Source organism: Nomascus leucogenys, chromosome 1a (genome assembly GCF_006542625.1).
Source record: "Nomascus leucogenys isolate Asia chromosome 1a, Asia_NLE_v1, whole genome shotgun sequence".
Lineage (NCBI taxonomy): Eukaryota > Metazoa > Chordata > Mammalia > Primates > Hylobatidae > Nomascus > Nomascus leucogenys.
The window spans coordinates 93,615,805-93,631,849 of NC_044381.1; the positions used below are offsets into that span (position 1 = coordinate 93,615,805).

The window sequence follows — 16,045 nt, forward strand, 5'->3', positions numbered from 1 at the left end:
ACGAGGTCAGGAGATCGAGATCACGGTGAAACCCTGTCTCTACTAAAAAATACAAAAACTTAGCCGGGCGTGGTGACGGGCGCCTGTAGTCCCAGCTACTGGGAGAGGCTGAGGCAGGAGAATGGCGTGAACCCGGGAGGCGGAGCTTGCAGTGAGCCGAGACTGCGCCACTGCACTTCAGCCTGGGCGACAGAGCGAGACTCCGTCTCAAAAAAAAAAAAAAAAAAAAAGACAGTCTTGCTCTGTCACTGAGGCTGGAATGCAGTGGTGTGATCTCGGCTCACTGTAACCATCACCTCCTGGGTTCAAGTGATTCTCCTGTCTCAGCCTCCCAAGTAGCTGGGTTTACAGGCACAGGCCAACACACCCGGCTGATTTTTGTATTTTTAGTAGAGACGGGGTTTCACCATGTTGGCCAGGCTTGTTTCGAACTCCTAGCCTCAAGTGATCCACCCACCATGGCTTCCCAAAGTGCTGGGATTACAGGCGTGAACCACCGCGCCCGGCCCAGGGCCCCTGTTTTCTTTTGCATCTGGTAGGAACTCCACCCTCAGACTGCAATCTCCTGGTTACTAGAGTCTCCACACATGCTGGTGGCCCCCACATCCACAAAAGACTCCTCCATTCATAAACACCACATGCTTGCCCCTACCTTTATGCCAGGAATTTCTTCCCCACTTGCCTCTAAGTGTCCAAATTATGTTAAATCATGTTCTTCCAGATTTAGCTCAAGTTTTCCTTCTTAAATTTAATGGAATTTGCCCTTTTCACAAGATGGCGCTGAAAGCAAAGAAGGAAGTGCCTGCCCCTCCTAAAGCCGAAGCCAAAGCGAAGGCTTTAAAGGTCAAGACGGCAGTGTTGAAAGGTGTCCACATCCACACAAAAAAGAAGACCCGCACGTCACGCACCTTTCAGAGGCCCAGGACACTGCGACTCCGGAGGCAGCCCAAATATCTTCGGAAGAGCGCCCCCAGGAGAAACAAGCTTGACCACTGTGCCATCATTAAGTTTCTGCGGACCACTGAGTCCGCCATGAAGAAGATAAAAGACACCACCACACTTGTGTTCAGGGTGGATGTTAAAACCAACAAGCACCAGATCAAACAGGCTGTGAAGAAGCTCTGTGACATTGATGCGGCCCAGGTCAACACCCTGATTCGGCCTGATGGAGAGAAGAAGGCACATGTTCAACTGGGTCCTGATTACTATGTTTTGGATGTTGCCAAAAAAATTGGGATCATCTAAACTGAGTCCAGCTGGCTAATTCTAAATATGTATATCTTTTCACCAAAAAAAAAAATTTAATGGAGTTTAATGATTCTCTGCTCTTCCAAAATGTAGTAACAGCAGCAGTCTGCACCAACGATTTGACTCATCACTTGATTTTTTTTTTTTTTTTTTTTTTTGAGACAGAGTCTCTCACTGTCACCCAGGCTGGAGTGCAGTGGCGTGATCTTGGCTCACTGCAACCTCTGCCTCCCGGGTTCAAGTGGTTCTCCTGCCTCAGCCTCCTGAGTAGATGGGACTACAGGTGCGCGCCACCACGCCCAGCTAATTTTTTTATTTTTTTATTTTTTATTTTTTTTTTTGAGACAGAGTCTCGCTCTTTCGCCCAGGCTGGAGTGCAGTGTCGCGATCTCGGCTCACTGCAAGCTCCGCCTCCTGGGTTCAGGCCATTCTCCTGCCTCAGCCTCCCGAGTAGCTGGGACTACAGGCATCCGCCACCACGCCCAGCTAATTTTTTGTATTTTTAGAAGAGACGGGTTTCACCGTATTAACCAGGATGGTCTGGATCTCCTGACCTCATGATCCACCCGCTTCGGCCTCCCAAAGTGCTGGGATTACAGGTGTGAGCCACCGCGCCCGGCCTTTTTTTATTTTTAGTAGAGATGGGATTTCACAATGTTGTCCAGGATGGTCTCGATCTCTTGACCTCATGATCCACCTGCCTCGGCCTCCCAAAGTGCTGGGATTACAGGTGTGAGCCACCGGCGCCCAGCCCATCACTTGATTTTTTTCCTTTTTTGAGACAGAGTCTTGCTCTGTTATCCAGGCTGGAGTACAGTGGTGTGATCTTGGCTCACTGGAACCTCCGCCTCCCAGGTTCAAGTGATTCTTGTGCCTTAGGCTCCCCGGTAGCTGGGGTCACAGGCGAGCGCTACCATGCCCAGCTTAATTTTTTCGTATTTTTAGTAGAGATGGGGTTTCACCATGTTGGCCAGGCTGGTCTCGAACTCCTGGCCTCAAGTGATCCGCCTGCCTCAGCCTCCCAAAGTGCTGGGATTACAAGCATAAGCCACCGTGCCCAGGCTTTTTTTTTTTTTTTTTTTTTTTTTTCTGAGACAGAATTTCCCTCTTTGTTGCCCAGGCTGGAGTGCAATGGCACAATCTTGGCTCACTGCAACCTCCACCCCCTGGGTTCAAGCGATTCTCCTGCCTCATCTTCCCAAGTGGCTTGGATTACAGGCGCCCACCACCACGCCCAGCTAATGTTTGTATTTTTAGTACAGACAAGGTTTCACCACGTTGGCCAGGCTGGTCTTGAACTCCTGACCTTGTGATCCACCCGCCTCGGTCTCCCCAAGTGCTGGGGTTACAGGTGTGAGCCATTGCGCCCAGGCTTTTTTTTTTTTTTTTTTTTTTGAGGCGGAGTCTCGCTCTGTCATCCAGGCTGGAGTGGCACGATCTTGGCTCACTGCAACCTCCACCTCCTGGGTTCAAGCAATTCTCCTGCCTCACCCTTCCAAGTAGCTGGGACTACAGGCCTGCGCCACCACACTCAGCTAATTTTTGTATTTTTAGTAGAGATGGGGCTTCACTTTGTTGGCCAGCCTGGTCTCGAACTCCTGACCTCAAGTGATCTGCCTGCCTCAGCCTCCCAAAGTGCTGGAACTACAGGTGTGAGCCACCTCGCCTGGCCGACATGCCCAACCTTTTCCTCACATTTCGGATAATGCCTTATCTCTGGTCCCTAAGTCCTCAATTAAACCATCCCAGTAGCCCTTTGCCTTCCCCACATCCCTGACTCCATGCCAAGTTCCTGCCTTGGTCCCTGTCTCCCTTGCCCTTCCAGGCCTCCCGGAGGCAATTATCCTGGCTTTAAACCCCAGCTCACCCTACCTTCATTTCAGTGCTCCCTGATGGCTACCTATTGCCGGTGCCAGGTGCTAAGAGCTTCTGCCCCCAGGCTGGACACCTTCCTGTAGCCTCCTAATAGTGGCCTCTGGGTTCCAACCCTCTCAGACAGATGGAGCGTCAGTTACTACATTTCCGAATCCTCCACAACTCCACCAAAGGAATTACATTTATGTTGGGCCATGGCAGCTCATGTCTGTAATCCCAGCACTTTGGGAAGCCAACATGGGAGGATCGCTAGAAGCCAAGAGTTCAATGCCAGCCTGGACAATATAGCAAGACCCTATCTCTACAAAAAAATATTTAAAATTTAGCCAAGTGTAGGCCAGGCACGGTGGCTCATGCCTGTAATCTCAGCACTTTGGGAGGCTGAGGTGGGCAGATCACCAGAGGTCAGGAGTACGAGACCAGCCTGCCCAACATTGTGAAACCTCGTCTTTTCTAAAAATACAAAAATTGGCTGGGCGTGCTGGCGGGCACCTGTAATCCTAGCTATCCAGGAGGCTAAGGCTGAAGAATCACTTGAACCCAGGAGGTGGAGGTTGAAGAGAGCCAAGATCGCACCACTGCATTCCAGCCTGGGCAACAAGAGTGAGACTCCATTGCAAAAAATAAATTAATTAATTAATTAGTTCAATTAAATACAATTTAGCCAAGTGTGGTGGTTTACACCTGTGGTCCTAGCTACCCAGGAGGCTTAGGCAGGAGGGTCACTTGAACCCAAGAGTTCAAGGCTGCAGTGAGCTATGATTACACCACTGCACTCCAGCCTGGGTAGAGTGAGATGCTGCCTCAAAAAAAAAAAAAAAAAAAAAAAATGCTGTATCCCAGGTTTGTGAATGATGGCAACTGAGAGATGGGCATGAGGGGCCTCCATTAAAAGAAGGCACAGGCTAGTAGGGAAAACAGTCCAGAAGAGGCAGGGATTTTTTTCTGCCTGAAATGTCTGGGTGTTAGGAAGGCCTGATGGAAGAGATGACATTTAACGTGGGCCTTGAAGGGTGTGTAGGATTCCCCAGCCTAAAGTTGGAAATGTGAGGAGGGGGCCATGTGGAGACATTCCAGACGGAGGAAACTGCATGAGCCAGAGACATCCAGGACTCGAAAGGTCCCGGCCTCTTCAGAATGGCAAGCCCCTTGGCTAAGTCAAAGGCTGAGTTTTGACTACATTTTTCCAATGAAGAAATGTTTTCCCATTTCCACATGAGAGAAGAAAACATTTTTTGAAAAAAGGGACAGAGCGTGAGCATGTTCTGTTACAAATCCTTACTGGGGGCAAATCTTATCCTTTGAAAGTAGGTCCTTTTTTATAAATATCCCAAAGTCAATTAGAGAATAATCTGATGATTCGTGTAGGTTACCAAACTGGTTCATGCTTTCTTGAATGCATAAAAAAAAGTCATGAAACGTTTCTCATGATAAAGTCGTGAAACTGATCTTGGCCCATACAGGAACTCAAAAGGCAATTTCAAAAGTTAGTGACCAAGCCAGAAGTTTAGGAATTCTCCTAGACTCCTCCCTCTGCCTCTACCTTCACTTTAGATTACTGACCAAGATATGTAATCATTCCCTAGCCATTGGATGACTCCACTGTCCTGCCACCTCTCTCCTTTCTTCCCAGGCCATATCTTAGGTTAACCACTGGTTCTCACCTGTATGAGCCAAAGGTGCAGCCTGTGTTTTGGTTCGGTGGAGGGTGGCGGAAACTAGTTTGTCATTTTCCACCTTGATGAAAAATGTTTAATTGTTAACGCTCTCGAAGAGCACGTGGAACTGTGGGTTATGTTTCACCATGTATATATATGGTATATATGTGTGTATATATGGTATATATGTGTGTATATGGTTATATATGTATATTTCACCATATATGTATACATATTTCACCATATATATGTATATATATTTCACCATATATATGTATATGGGAAACATGTATATATATGTATGTGTGTATATATATATATATATATATATACATGGTTCCCATATTGGATAGTTCTAACACTTTTTTTTTTTTTGAGGTGGAGTCTCGCTCTGTCACCCAAGCTGGATCTCAGCTCACTGCAAGCTCTGCCTCCTGGGTTCACGCCATTCTCCTGCCTCAGCCTCCTGAGTAGCTGGGACTACAAGTGCCCGCCACCACGCCTGGCTAATTTTTTGTATTTTTTAGTAGAGACGGGGTTTCACTGTTAGCCAGGATGGTTTCAATCTCCTGACCTCGTGATTCGCCCTCCTCGGCCTCCCAAAGTGCTGGGATTACAGGCGATAGCCTCTGTGACCGGCCCGGATAGTTCTAACACATTTCTGAGAGTTACAACAATTTTTTTGTTTGGTTGGTTTTTGTTTTGTTTTGTTTTTTTCTTTTTGAGATGGAATCTTGCTCTGTCACCCAGGCTGGAGTGCAGTGGTGCAATCTCGGCTCACTGCAAGCTCTCCCTCCTGGGTTCAAGCGATTCTTCTGCTTCAGCCTCCCGAGTAGCTGGGATTAAATGCATGCACCACCATGCCCAGCTAATTTTTGTTTTGTTTTGTTGTTTGAGACGGAGTCTCGCTCTGTAGCCCAGGCTGGAGTGCAGTGGCGCGATCTCGGCTCACTGCAACCTCTGCCTCCCAGGTTCAAGCAATTCTCCTGCCTCAGCCTCCTGAGTAGCTGGGATTACAGGCGCCCGCCACCACGCCCAGCTAATTTTTGTATTTTTAGTAGAGACGGGGTTTCACCATGTTGGTCAGGCTGGTCTCAAACCCCTGATCTCGTGATCCACCCACCTCGGCCTTCCAAAGTGCTGGGATTACAGGTGTGAGCCACCGCGCCTGGCCAATTTTTGTATCTTTAGTAGAGATGGGGTTTCGCCATATTGGCCAGACTGGTCTCAAACTCCTGACCTCAGGTGATCTGCCTGCCTCGGCCTCCCAAAGTGCTAGGATTACAGGCGTGAGCCACCCACACCTGTATTGTTGAAAAACAACAGCTTTTCAACTCCCTCTAGGAATCAGTGGGGAAGGTGTGCCTGTTCCCCTCAGGCACCTCCCACAGAGCCTCCCCACCCCCATGTTGTGCAATGAGCTGCATTAGCCTCATACCTCATCTTCCTCTGTCTTCTAACCCTATCCTTCTTCACTGCTGCCTGAGTGTATCGTCCTAGAAACTTTCTATGATTTTCCATCATCTCAGTAGGATAGGCAAGGTTCTTCACGCTTTTGCTCTGGCCTCTGACCACCCGGCACACTGAATTATGACTCCTCTCTGTGGAACACGTTCTTTCTCACTTCCCTGTGCCGGGAAGCACCTGAGTCCTCCTGGTGAATTCCAGCTCATCTGTTAAGGATTAGCTCCACTGTCTCCTCCTTCATGCTGCCCTTATTACTTCCTTCAGGCCCCAAGCACCCCTTTCTCCCTGAACAAGGACACAGGCCCTAGCACACCCCTCCCCTGCAGCATCCTGCTACCTGCATTGTCACAGTCTACCCAGGGGTTGCACCCACCATTCAGTGAGCTCCTGGATGACAAGCCCTAGACTTTTTCATCTTTATGTCCCCTGCAGTGCCAGGAACAAAAATAGACTCAGCAAATGCTTGTTGAATGAATAAGTAAAAGAATGAAGAGTCCATGGCCAGGCACAGTGGCTCACGCCTGTAATCCCAGCACTTTGGGAGGGTGAGGTGGGCAGATCACAAGGTCAGGAATTCAAGACCAGCCTGGCCAACATGGTGAAACCCCGTCTCTACTAAAAATAAAAAATAATAAAAAAAAAATTAAACGGGCGTGGTGTCACGACCCTGTAATCCCAGCTACTTGGCAGGCTGAGGCAGGAGAATTGCTTGAATTCAGGCGGTGGAGGTTGCAGTGAGCTGAGATCAAGCTACTGCACTCCAGCCTGGGCAACAGAGCAAGACTCCGTCTCAGAAAAAAAAAAAAAAAGAAAAGAAAAGTTCTAAGAATGTTTTAGCAAGATTAGCATCAGAACAATAAGCATACAGTTTCCCAAAGTAATTAAGAATAAAATTAATTATTCTGACAGTATCAACTATGTTTTTGCTCACAGTAAACACAAAATAAATTCAAGAAACTGAAAAAATACATTCATGTTGTGTAGGAAAGAAGAAAAAAAGAAACTGAAAAAAGTTAATTATTCTGATACACATATTTTTAAAAATAGTGTCATATTATATTTACATTGGATGGCACAGGGGAAACGCCATGGATTAAAAATATAAAGGTTTCAGGCTGGGCACGGTGGCTCACGCGTGTAATCCCAGCATTTTGGGAGGCCAAGGTGGGCAGATCATTTGAGATCAGGAGTTCGAGACCAGCCTGGCTGACACAGTGAAACCCCATCTCTGCTAAAAATTTAAAAATTAGCCTGGTGTTGTGGCAAGCACCTGTAATCTCAGCTATTCAGGAGGCTGAGGCAGAGTCTTACTCTGCTGAATCACTTGAACCCAGAGGACAGAGACTGCAGTGAGCCTGGATTGTGCCATTACACTCCAGCCTGGGCAATAGAGCGAGACTCCATCTCAAAAAAAAGAAAGGAATGATAATCAACTTATGTTGCTTAGTTCACCCATAATGTAATCACTTGATATCAATTTTTGAAAGAAAGCCTCTACTGCCAGGTGTAGTGGCTCACACCTGTAATCCCAGCACTTTGGGAGGGTGAGATGAGTGGATCCCTTGAGGTCAGGAGTTCGAGACCAGCCTGGCCAAATGGCGAAACCCTGCCTCTACTAAAAATACAAAATTTGCTGGGTGTGGTGGCACACGACTGTAATCCTAGCTACTTGGGAGGCTGAGGCAGGAAAATCACTTGAACCCGGGAGGCGAAGATTGCAGTGAGCCAAGATCGCACCATTGTACTCCAGTCTGGGTAACAAGAGCAAAACTCTGTCTCAAAAAAAAAAAAAAAAAAAGAAAGCCTGTACTATAGTCATGTTGAAGGCAGGGTAGAGAAGAGTTCTAGGTTTCTTTCTGACCATAATATAAAGTAAATGTAAATGTAATTAACTAAAGTAATATGAATCAAGAATCCATATTATAAACATATTATTTAGATAGAGAAAGTGAATACCAGAAAAAAAAGTGAATTGGAAGTAGATACCTCTGAGCAACAGGATCATGTCTAGGGGAGGGAAATGCTGTTTTTGTTCCTTTTGAGTACTATTTTATGTTTATAACTGTTTATATGTTAAAAATTTACAGGCGGGCGCAGTGGCTCACACCTGTAATCCCAGCACTTTGGGAGGCCAAGGCAGACAGATCACGAGGTCAGGAGATCGAGACTATCCTGGATAGCATGGTGAAACCCCGTCTCTACTAAAAACACAAAAAATTAGCCGGGCGTGGTGGCGGGCACCTGTAGTCCCAGCTACTGGGGAGGCTGAGGCAGGAGAATGGTGTGAACCTGGGAGGTGGAGCTTGCAGTGAGCCAAGTTCACGCCACTGCACTCCAGCCTGGGCGACAGAGCACAGCGAGACTGCGTCTCAAAAAAAAAAAAGTGTGGCCCCAAGACAAATATTCTTCAAATGTGGTCCAGGGAAGCTAAAAGACTGGACACACATGGAATAATGTGGGAATACACATACCATAGTAATCTATGTATGGATTGAGGGAAGCAAAAGAACACAAAGGCTGTTAAAGGAAAAAGTGAGGATTACACAATTGTTTTAAGGTAATTATCCTTGCCTACAAAGATCAGTAACAAGGGTGATGCCACTTCAAGGTTGAACAGGCAGTTGCTGGGCAGATGTCCTTGCAGAAGTATTTTGTGTGTAACGTTGTGATGGCCTTTGTGCAAGATTGTGGTTTTTGCAGTCTTTTTTTTTTTTTTTTTTGGAGACAGAGTCTCACTCTGACACCCAGGCTGGAGTGCAGTGGCATGATCTTGGCTCACTGCAACCTCCGCCCCCTGAGTTCAAGCAATTCTCCTGCCTCAGCCTCCTGAGTAGCTGGGATTACAGGTGCCTGCCACCGCGCCCGGCTAATTTTTGTATTTTTAGTAGAGACGAGTTTTCATCATCTTGGCCAGGCTGGTCTTGAATTCCTGACCTTGTGATCCACCCGCCTCGGTCTCCCAAAGTGCTGGGATTACAGGCGTGAGCCACCGCGCCCGGACTTTTGCAGTCTTCTGTGATAGATTTTGTTATTAGGCATAGGAACATGAGAATTTCTCTTCCTGGCCTTCCCCAGCTCTGTTTGTCAGAGGTTTTGTTTTTGTTTTTGTTTTAATATTAGTGACTCCATTTTTTTTTTGTTTTTTGTTTTGTTTCGTTTTGTTTTTGAGACGGGTCTCACTCTGTCACCCAGGCTGGAGTGCAGTGGCACGATCTCAGCTCACTGCAACCTCTGCCTTCCGGGTTCAAGTGATTCTCCTGCTTCAGCCTCTTGAGCAGCTGGGATTATAGGTGCCCGCCACCACACCCAGCTAATTTGTGTGTGTGTGTGTGTGTGTGTGTGTGTGTGTGTGTGTGTGTGTGTGTGTTTAATAGAGACAGGGTTTCACCATATTGGTCAGGCTGGTCTCAAAGTCCTGACCTTGTGATCCGCCCACCTTGGCCTCCCAAAGTGCTAGGATTACAGGCATGAGCCACTGCACCCAGTCAATATTAGTGGCTCCATTTTGATTCTGACAACTTTCACATATTCAAAGCACAGTGGAGCCAGGCACTGTGGCTAATGCCTGTAATCTCAGCACTTTGGGAAGCCAAAGCAGGAAGATTGCTTGAGCCCAGGAGTTTGAGACTAGCCTGGGCAACATGACAAAACACAGTATGTACAAAAAAGAAAAAAAATTAGCCAGGTGTGGTGGTACACGTCTGTAGTCCCAGCTACCCAGGAGACTGAAGCAGGAGGATTCCATGAGCCAGAGAATTTGAGGCGGCAGTGAGCTCTGATTGCACCATTGCTCCCCAGCCTGGGCAACGAAACAAGACCCTGTCTCAAAAAAACAAAAACAAAACACACTGGGGAAGGCACATTTCATGCAAGTCCGTGTCATCCGTGTAATGCTCTGTGGGAATCTCTAGGAAGGCACATGATATATTTTGACAGACCGTGATCATCCCTAGGAATTATTTATCACATGTCATCTAGAGGAAAGCTGTCTTGCCGGGTGCAGTGGCTCATGCCTGTAATCCCAGCACTTTGGGAGGCTGAGGAGGGAGGGTCACCTGAGGTCACGTGTTCCAGACCAGCCTGACCAATGTGGCAAAACCCCGTCTCTACTAAAAATACAAAAATTAGCCAGGCGTAGTGATGCACGCCTGTAATTCCAGTTACTTGGGAGGCTGAGACAGGAGAATCACTGGAACCCAGGAGGTGTAGGTTGCAGTGAGCTGAGATCACACCAGTGTACTCCAGCCTGGGCGACAGAGCGAGACTTCGTCTCAAAAAAAAAAGAAAAGAAAAGAAAAGAAAAGCCATCTTGGCAGCCTTGTGTTGCAGAAGTTTTCCTTAGTTCAGCTAAAGATGGGGTCCTTGTCCATCCCATGGCCAGGACAACTGAGGCTTGCAGATGGTCTGCAGGGTGAGTAAAGCAGGGTTTTATTAGGTAAAAAAGAAGAAAAGGGGGAAGCAGGGACTAATAAGCAGGGACCACTATGTTTGATTCAATTAAGTAATTCTGAACCAAAAGCTAAACACTTAAAAGCCAAAGTTGGCCGGGTGCAGTGACTCACGCCTGTAATCCCAGCGCCTTGGGAGGCCGAGGCGGGCAGATCACTTGAGGTCAGGAGTTCAAGACCAGCCTGGCCAACATGGCGAAACCCTGTCTCTACTAAAAATACAAAAATTAGCCGGGTGTGGTGGCTAATGCCTGTAATCTCAGCTACTTGGGAGGCTGAGGCAGGAGAATCTCTTGAACCTGGGAGGCAGAGGTTGCAGTGAGCTGAAATCATGCCATTGGACTCCAGCCTGGGTGACAAGAAGTGAAACTCCATCTCAAAAAATAAAAAGCAGAAGTTACTTTATAAAGCAGCTTACTCAGTAAAAGAAGAAAAGAGATTACTCTGGCCCTAGTCCCTAAAGCCCTGCAAAACCTGGCATTTCTGCACAGGCATGGGAACCCTGGGAAACTCAGACCTGTTTGGCAATTTACAGACCCAGGAACAGAGCCTAGCGCATTGGCTCACGCCTGTAATCCCAGCAGTAGGAGGCTGAGGCGGGCCGATCACTTGAGGCCAGGAGTTGGAGACCAGCCTGGCCAACATGGCAAAACCCCCTCTCCACTAAAAATACAAAAAAAGTTAGCTGGGCATGGTGGCTGACGCCTATAATCCCAGCTACTTGGAAGGCTGAGGCACGAGAATTGCTTGAACCCTGGAGGTAGAGGTTGCAGTGGGCTGAGCCACTGCACTCCAGCGTAGGCAACAGAGCGAAACTCTATCAAAAGCAAAACAAAACAAAAGGCCAGGCGCAGTGGCTCACACATGTAATCCCAGCACTTTGGGAGGCCAAGGCAGGCAGATCACTTGAGATCAGGAGTTCAAGACCAGCCTAGCCAACATGGAGAAAACCCGTCTCTACTAATAATACAAAAATTAGCCATGTCTGATGGCAGGCACCTGTAACCCCAGCTACTCAGGAGGCTGAGGTACGAGAATCACTTGAACCTGGGAGGGGGATGGTGCAGTGAGCCAAGATCAGGTGACTGCACTCCAGCCTGGGCAACAGAGGGAAACTGTCTCAAAAGCAAAACAAACCAACAAAAACACAAGAACAAGAGACAGGAAAAGCCACTTCATTTGAGAGCCTTTAAAGTCATTAATGTTAGCTACTTCTGTGTCAACACAGAGGAATTACACACCAAGGTGGTCTAAGATGTTAAGAATTCATTTAAACATGAGACTACTTCTTTTGGAATCTGTAAGTGCTAACTTTGAGAAATTAATGACTATTGCTTACCTGTTTGCATTTTATTTAAGGATGTTCTGGAAGAGCATTATCACATTTTCCCATCAGAGCTTGTGCAAAGAGGAAGCATTAGTGCCACACCTCCATCACTAAAGGAGAGGCCTTGCTTTTGCAGGCGGGGCCAGAGATTCTGCAAGTAGCTCACAGCATGGCTTAAGGCTCTGCGTGAAGGCTCAAGTTAGCCGATTTTGACACATATGCAAATGATTCTTTGCTAATCAAGCAACAACCGGAGTCATTAGCGCCTTTACTGCCCTTGGGATTGTGAGGACAAGTTGGTCAGGAGACAGGTGGCCTCACTAGCCCCATCTTGGATCTGTTGAGAGTTGCAGATCAGTAAAAACTTGGGAGCAACCCGGATGACTCATCTCTGAGTTGTCTCAACAGTGTGTGCCGGGAACTGGTAGAACAAATGGAATCTTTGAAAGGCCCAGGTCTCAAGAAGCTCACAGCCCAGACACGTAAGCATTACGCACAATTCCATTACCCCTGCAAGGCAAGCAGCCCACGCCAGCAACAGAGGCCAACCAGCCACAGGCTTCGCTCAGGCAGCTTTGGTTTCGTCTACAGATCCTGCTTTATTGTAACATGAGCAGTGATGAAAAATTGGTAGGACTGAGAAAGTTAAAATTATCTGCCCTGCCCTGATTAGGATAACAGACACACATGAAGGCATCTACAAAATTAGCAAGAAAGCGTCTCTCCCAATGACCCAGCTGTAAAGTATTGTCTTCTTTGACCACTGCTCTCTTACTGAAAGCCTTTGTTCTCTGAAATCACAGAGTATCAGAAACTTTGCTGTTTGAAATTCCATCAGTAAGAATTAAATATTCCACTCTTGGCCAGGTGACTCTAAGTCGCCTTAATACACAGAAGCAGACTTAATTGACAACCCACGTCCAAGGTTTCCGAATGGGGATCTGTGGACACAGCATTCCTCATCTAAACTTTGCAGTTTCCAAGGAAACAACACTCTAAGGGCATTTTGCAGTTCAGGCCTGACATTGATTCTTTTACACAAGCCCTGTTTTGCTTTGAGCTTTCAAAACACTGCTTCATTTAAAGTTTATCTCCACCCTTCCCCCAAATCCTACATAAACTGTCCTTTGGGGGCAGGCTTGGTGAGTCATGCCTGTAATCCCAGCACTTTGGGAGGCTGAGGCGGGCGGATCACTTGAGGTCAGGAGTTCCAGACCAGCCTGGACAACATGGTGAAACCCCGTCTCTACTAAAAATACAAAAACTAGCGAGGCGTGGTGGCAGGCGTCTGTTATCCCAGCTACTCAGGAGGCTGAGGCAGGAGAATCACTTGAACCTGGGAAGCGGAGGTTGCAGTGAGCTGAGATCGTGCCACTGCACTCTAGCCTGGACAAGAGTAAAACTCCCTCTCAAAACACACACACACACACACACACACACACACACACAGAAAAACAAAAAACTGTCCTTTGGTCCTCTGGTGTACGGTCTACCTGATTGCAACGGGTTAATAAACCTGACTTTCTCAGATTCCAAGTCTGTCCCTGAATGGGCTAGGACTGCATCGCAATCTATGAGAACCCTGCTGGTCTCAAAAAGGCTACTTAACAATCTGTTTAGTATAGTATTTGGGATATGACTATACATATGTTGCAGGGAAAAACATTTAGCAAATTTATGCCTGAGATTCAGTTTCTTAATAAGTATAGTCATTTGTTAGCTTAAAATTTAATTCTGTCCTTGAATTACAATTATTAAAATGTGAAAATAGCATTTTAAGAGCCTTAAAGTCCACTTTAAAAGTAAGATATGGGACCAGGCATGGTGCCTCACACCTGTAATCCCAGCAGTTTGGGAAGCCAAGGTGGGAGGATTGCTTGAGCCCAGGAATTTGAGACCAGCCTGGGCAACATAGTGAACCCTTGTCTCTAAAAAATAAAAATTGTTTTTTAATTAACAAGGCATGGTGGGGCACACCTATAGTCCCAGCTACTTGGGAAGCTGATGGGGAGGATTGCTTGAGCCTGGGAGGTAGAGGCTTCAGTGAGCCATGACTGCACCACTGCACTCCAGCCTGGGCAACAGAGCAAGACTCTGTCTTGAAAATATATACATGGAAAATTTGCATTCAGAGAACAAAATTTCTCAGAGTTTGGTCAAAGAAAGTTAGCCTCACAGGGCTGAATTCCTGGCCAATTCCTACTAATCCTGTAAGACTTGGCTCAAACATTCTCTCTTCTTGAAAGCTGTCCCTAATCCTTCTCTTCTCTACTCTGGTGGCACCTGGTGTTTTTTTTTTTTTGAGATGAAGTCTCGCTCTGTCACACAGGCTGGAGTGCAATGGCACGATCTTGTCTCATTGCAACTTCCGCCTCCTGGGTTCAAGTGATTCTCCTGTCTCAGCCTCCCAAATAACTGGGATTACAGGCATGCGCCACCATGACCAGCTAATTTTTTTTGTATTTTTGCAGAGGTGGGGTTTCACCATTTTGGCCAGACTGGTCTCGAACTTCTGACCACAAGTGATCCACCCGCCTCGGCCTCCCTAAGTGCTGGGATTACAGGCGTGAGCCACCGTTCCCGGCCACCTGGTGTTATATTTGTGCCATGGCACACGCCAACCACAATATTGGGGTTGTTGGTTTACCTGTTTTCCCTGTTCCTCCCAACTCATTGAGAGCAGAGCCCCTGTCACTGATCTGTAAATTGCACCTGATGCACAGGAGGAACTCAATTCATTATGAACAGATGAAGCTGTGAATGGAGGGGAGGTTGGGAGCAAGAAAACCAGTTGAAAGATGGTTGTAATGGTCCACAAAGGATGAAAATAACCTGGACTCGGTGTTTGACTAGACGAAAAAGTAGATGAGTATGGAACATTATATTTTATTCTATTTTTATTATTTTTTGAGATGGAGTTTTGCTCTTGTTGCCCAGGCTGGAGTGCAGTGGCGCGATCTCAGCTCACTGCAACCTCCGCCTCCCGGGTTCAAGTGATTCTCCTGCCTCAGCCTCCTCAGTAGCTGAGATTAGAGGCACCTGCCACCACACCTGACTAATTTTTTTTTCTTTTTTTTTTTTTTGAGATAGAGTCTGACTCTGTAGCCCAGGCTGGAGTGCAGTGCAGCAGGCTGGTCTTGAACTCCTGACCACAGGTGATCCGCCCACCCCGGCCTCCCAAAGTGCTGGGATTACAGGCATGAGCCACCGCGTCTGGCCTAATTTTTGTATTTTTAGTAGAGACGGGGTTTTGCCATGCTGGCCAGGCTGGTCTTGAATTCCTGACCTCAGGTGATCTGCCTGCCTTGGCCTCCCAAAGTGCTGGGATTACAGGTGTGAGCTACCGTGCCCGGCCTAGGAACCTTTTAAAGGAAGAAGAGGCTGGGTGTGGTGGCTCACGCCTGTAATCCCAACTGGGAGGCCGAGGCTGGAGGATCACTTGAGGTCAAGAGTTCAAGATCAGCCTGGCCAATATGGTGAAGCCCTGTCTCCACTAAAAATACATAAATTACCCAGGAATGGTGGCGGATGCCTGTAACCCCAGCTAGTTGGGAGGCTGTGGCTAGAGAATCACTTGAACCTAGGAGGCAGAGGTTGCAGTGAGCCAAGATCGCACCACTGCACTCCAGCCTGGGTGACAGAGGGAAACTGTGTCTCAAAAATAGGTAAGTAAATAAATAAATAAAGGATTAAAGGAATAAATAAAATAAACAAAGACTTGATGATTCAGTGAAAACAAGAAACAAAGAATAGAGAATCAAATAAATTAAAAAATGTTTAAACCTACACAGATAGGGAGTGGATACTACAACTGGAATAGAGGAATCCTAGAGTAGCTAGTTCATTCATTGGAGATAAGATTTTGCGAGATCCTTGGAAAATCTATTATGCTTTTGGACATTCAAAATTAAAGTCAAGGCTCAAAATAGACTTGAGAGTCATTAACACTGAGGATGGAACTTTTTTAAAAAGTGGATGAACTCTCTGAAGAAGAGACGGTGTGTTGTGTACAAGGCTGAAAC

The 16,045-nt window shown here is 46.9% G+C and overlaps 1 protein-coding gene and 1 pseudogene across 1 annotated transcript in view; one reads left to right on the forward strand and one right to left on the reverse strand.

Annotated features, from left to right (window-relative positions):
* Positions 1–16,045, reverse strand: part of EAPP (E2F associated phosphoprotein) — a 74,921-nt gene that overhangs the window by 16,691 nt on the left and 42,185 nt on the right. The gene's annotated exons all lie outside the window — the stretch shown is intronic.
* Positions 525–1,300, forward strand: LOC100592985 (annotated as a pseudogene).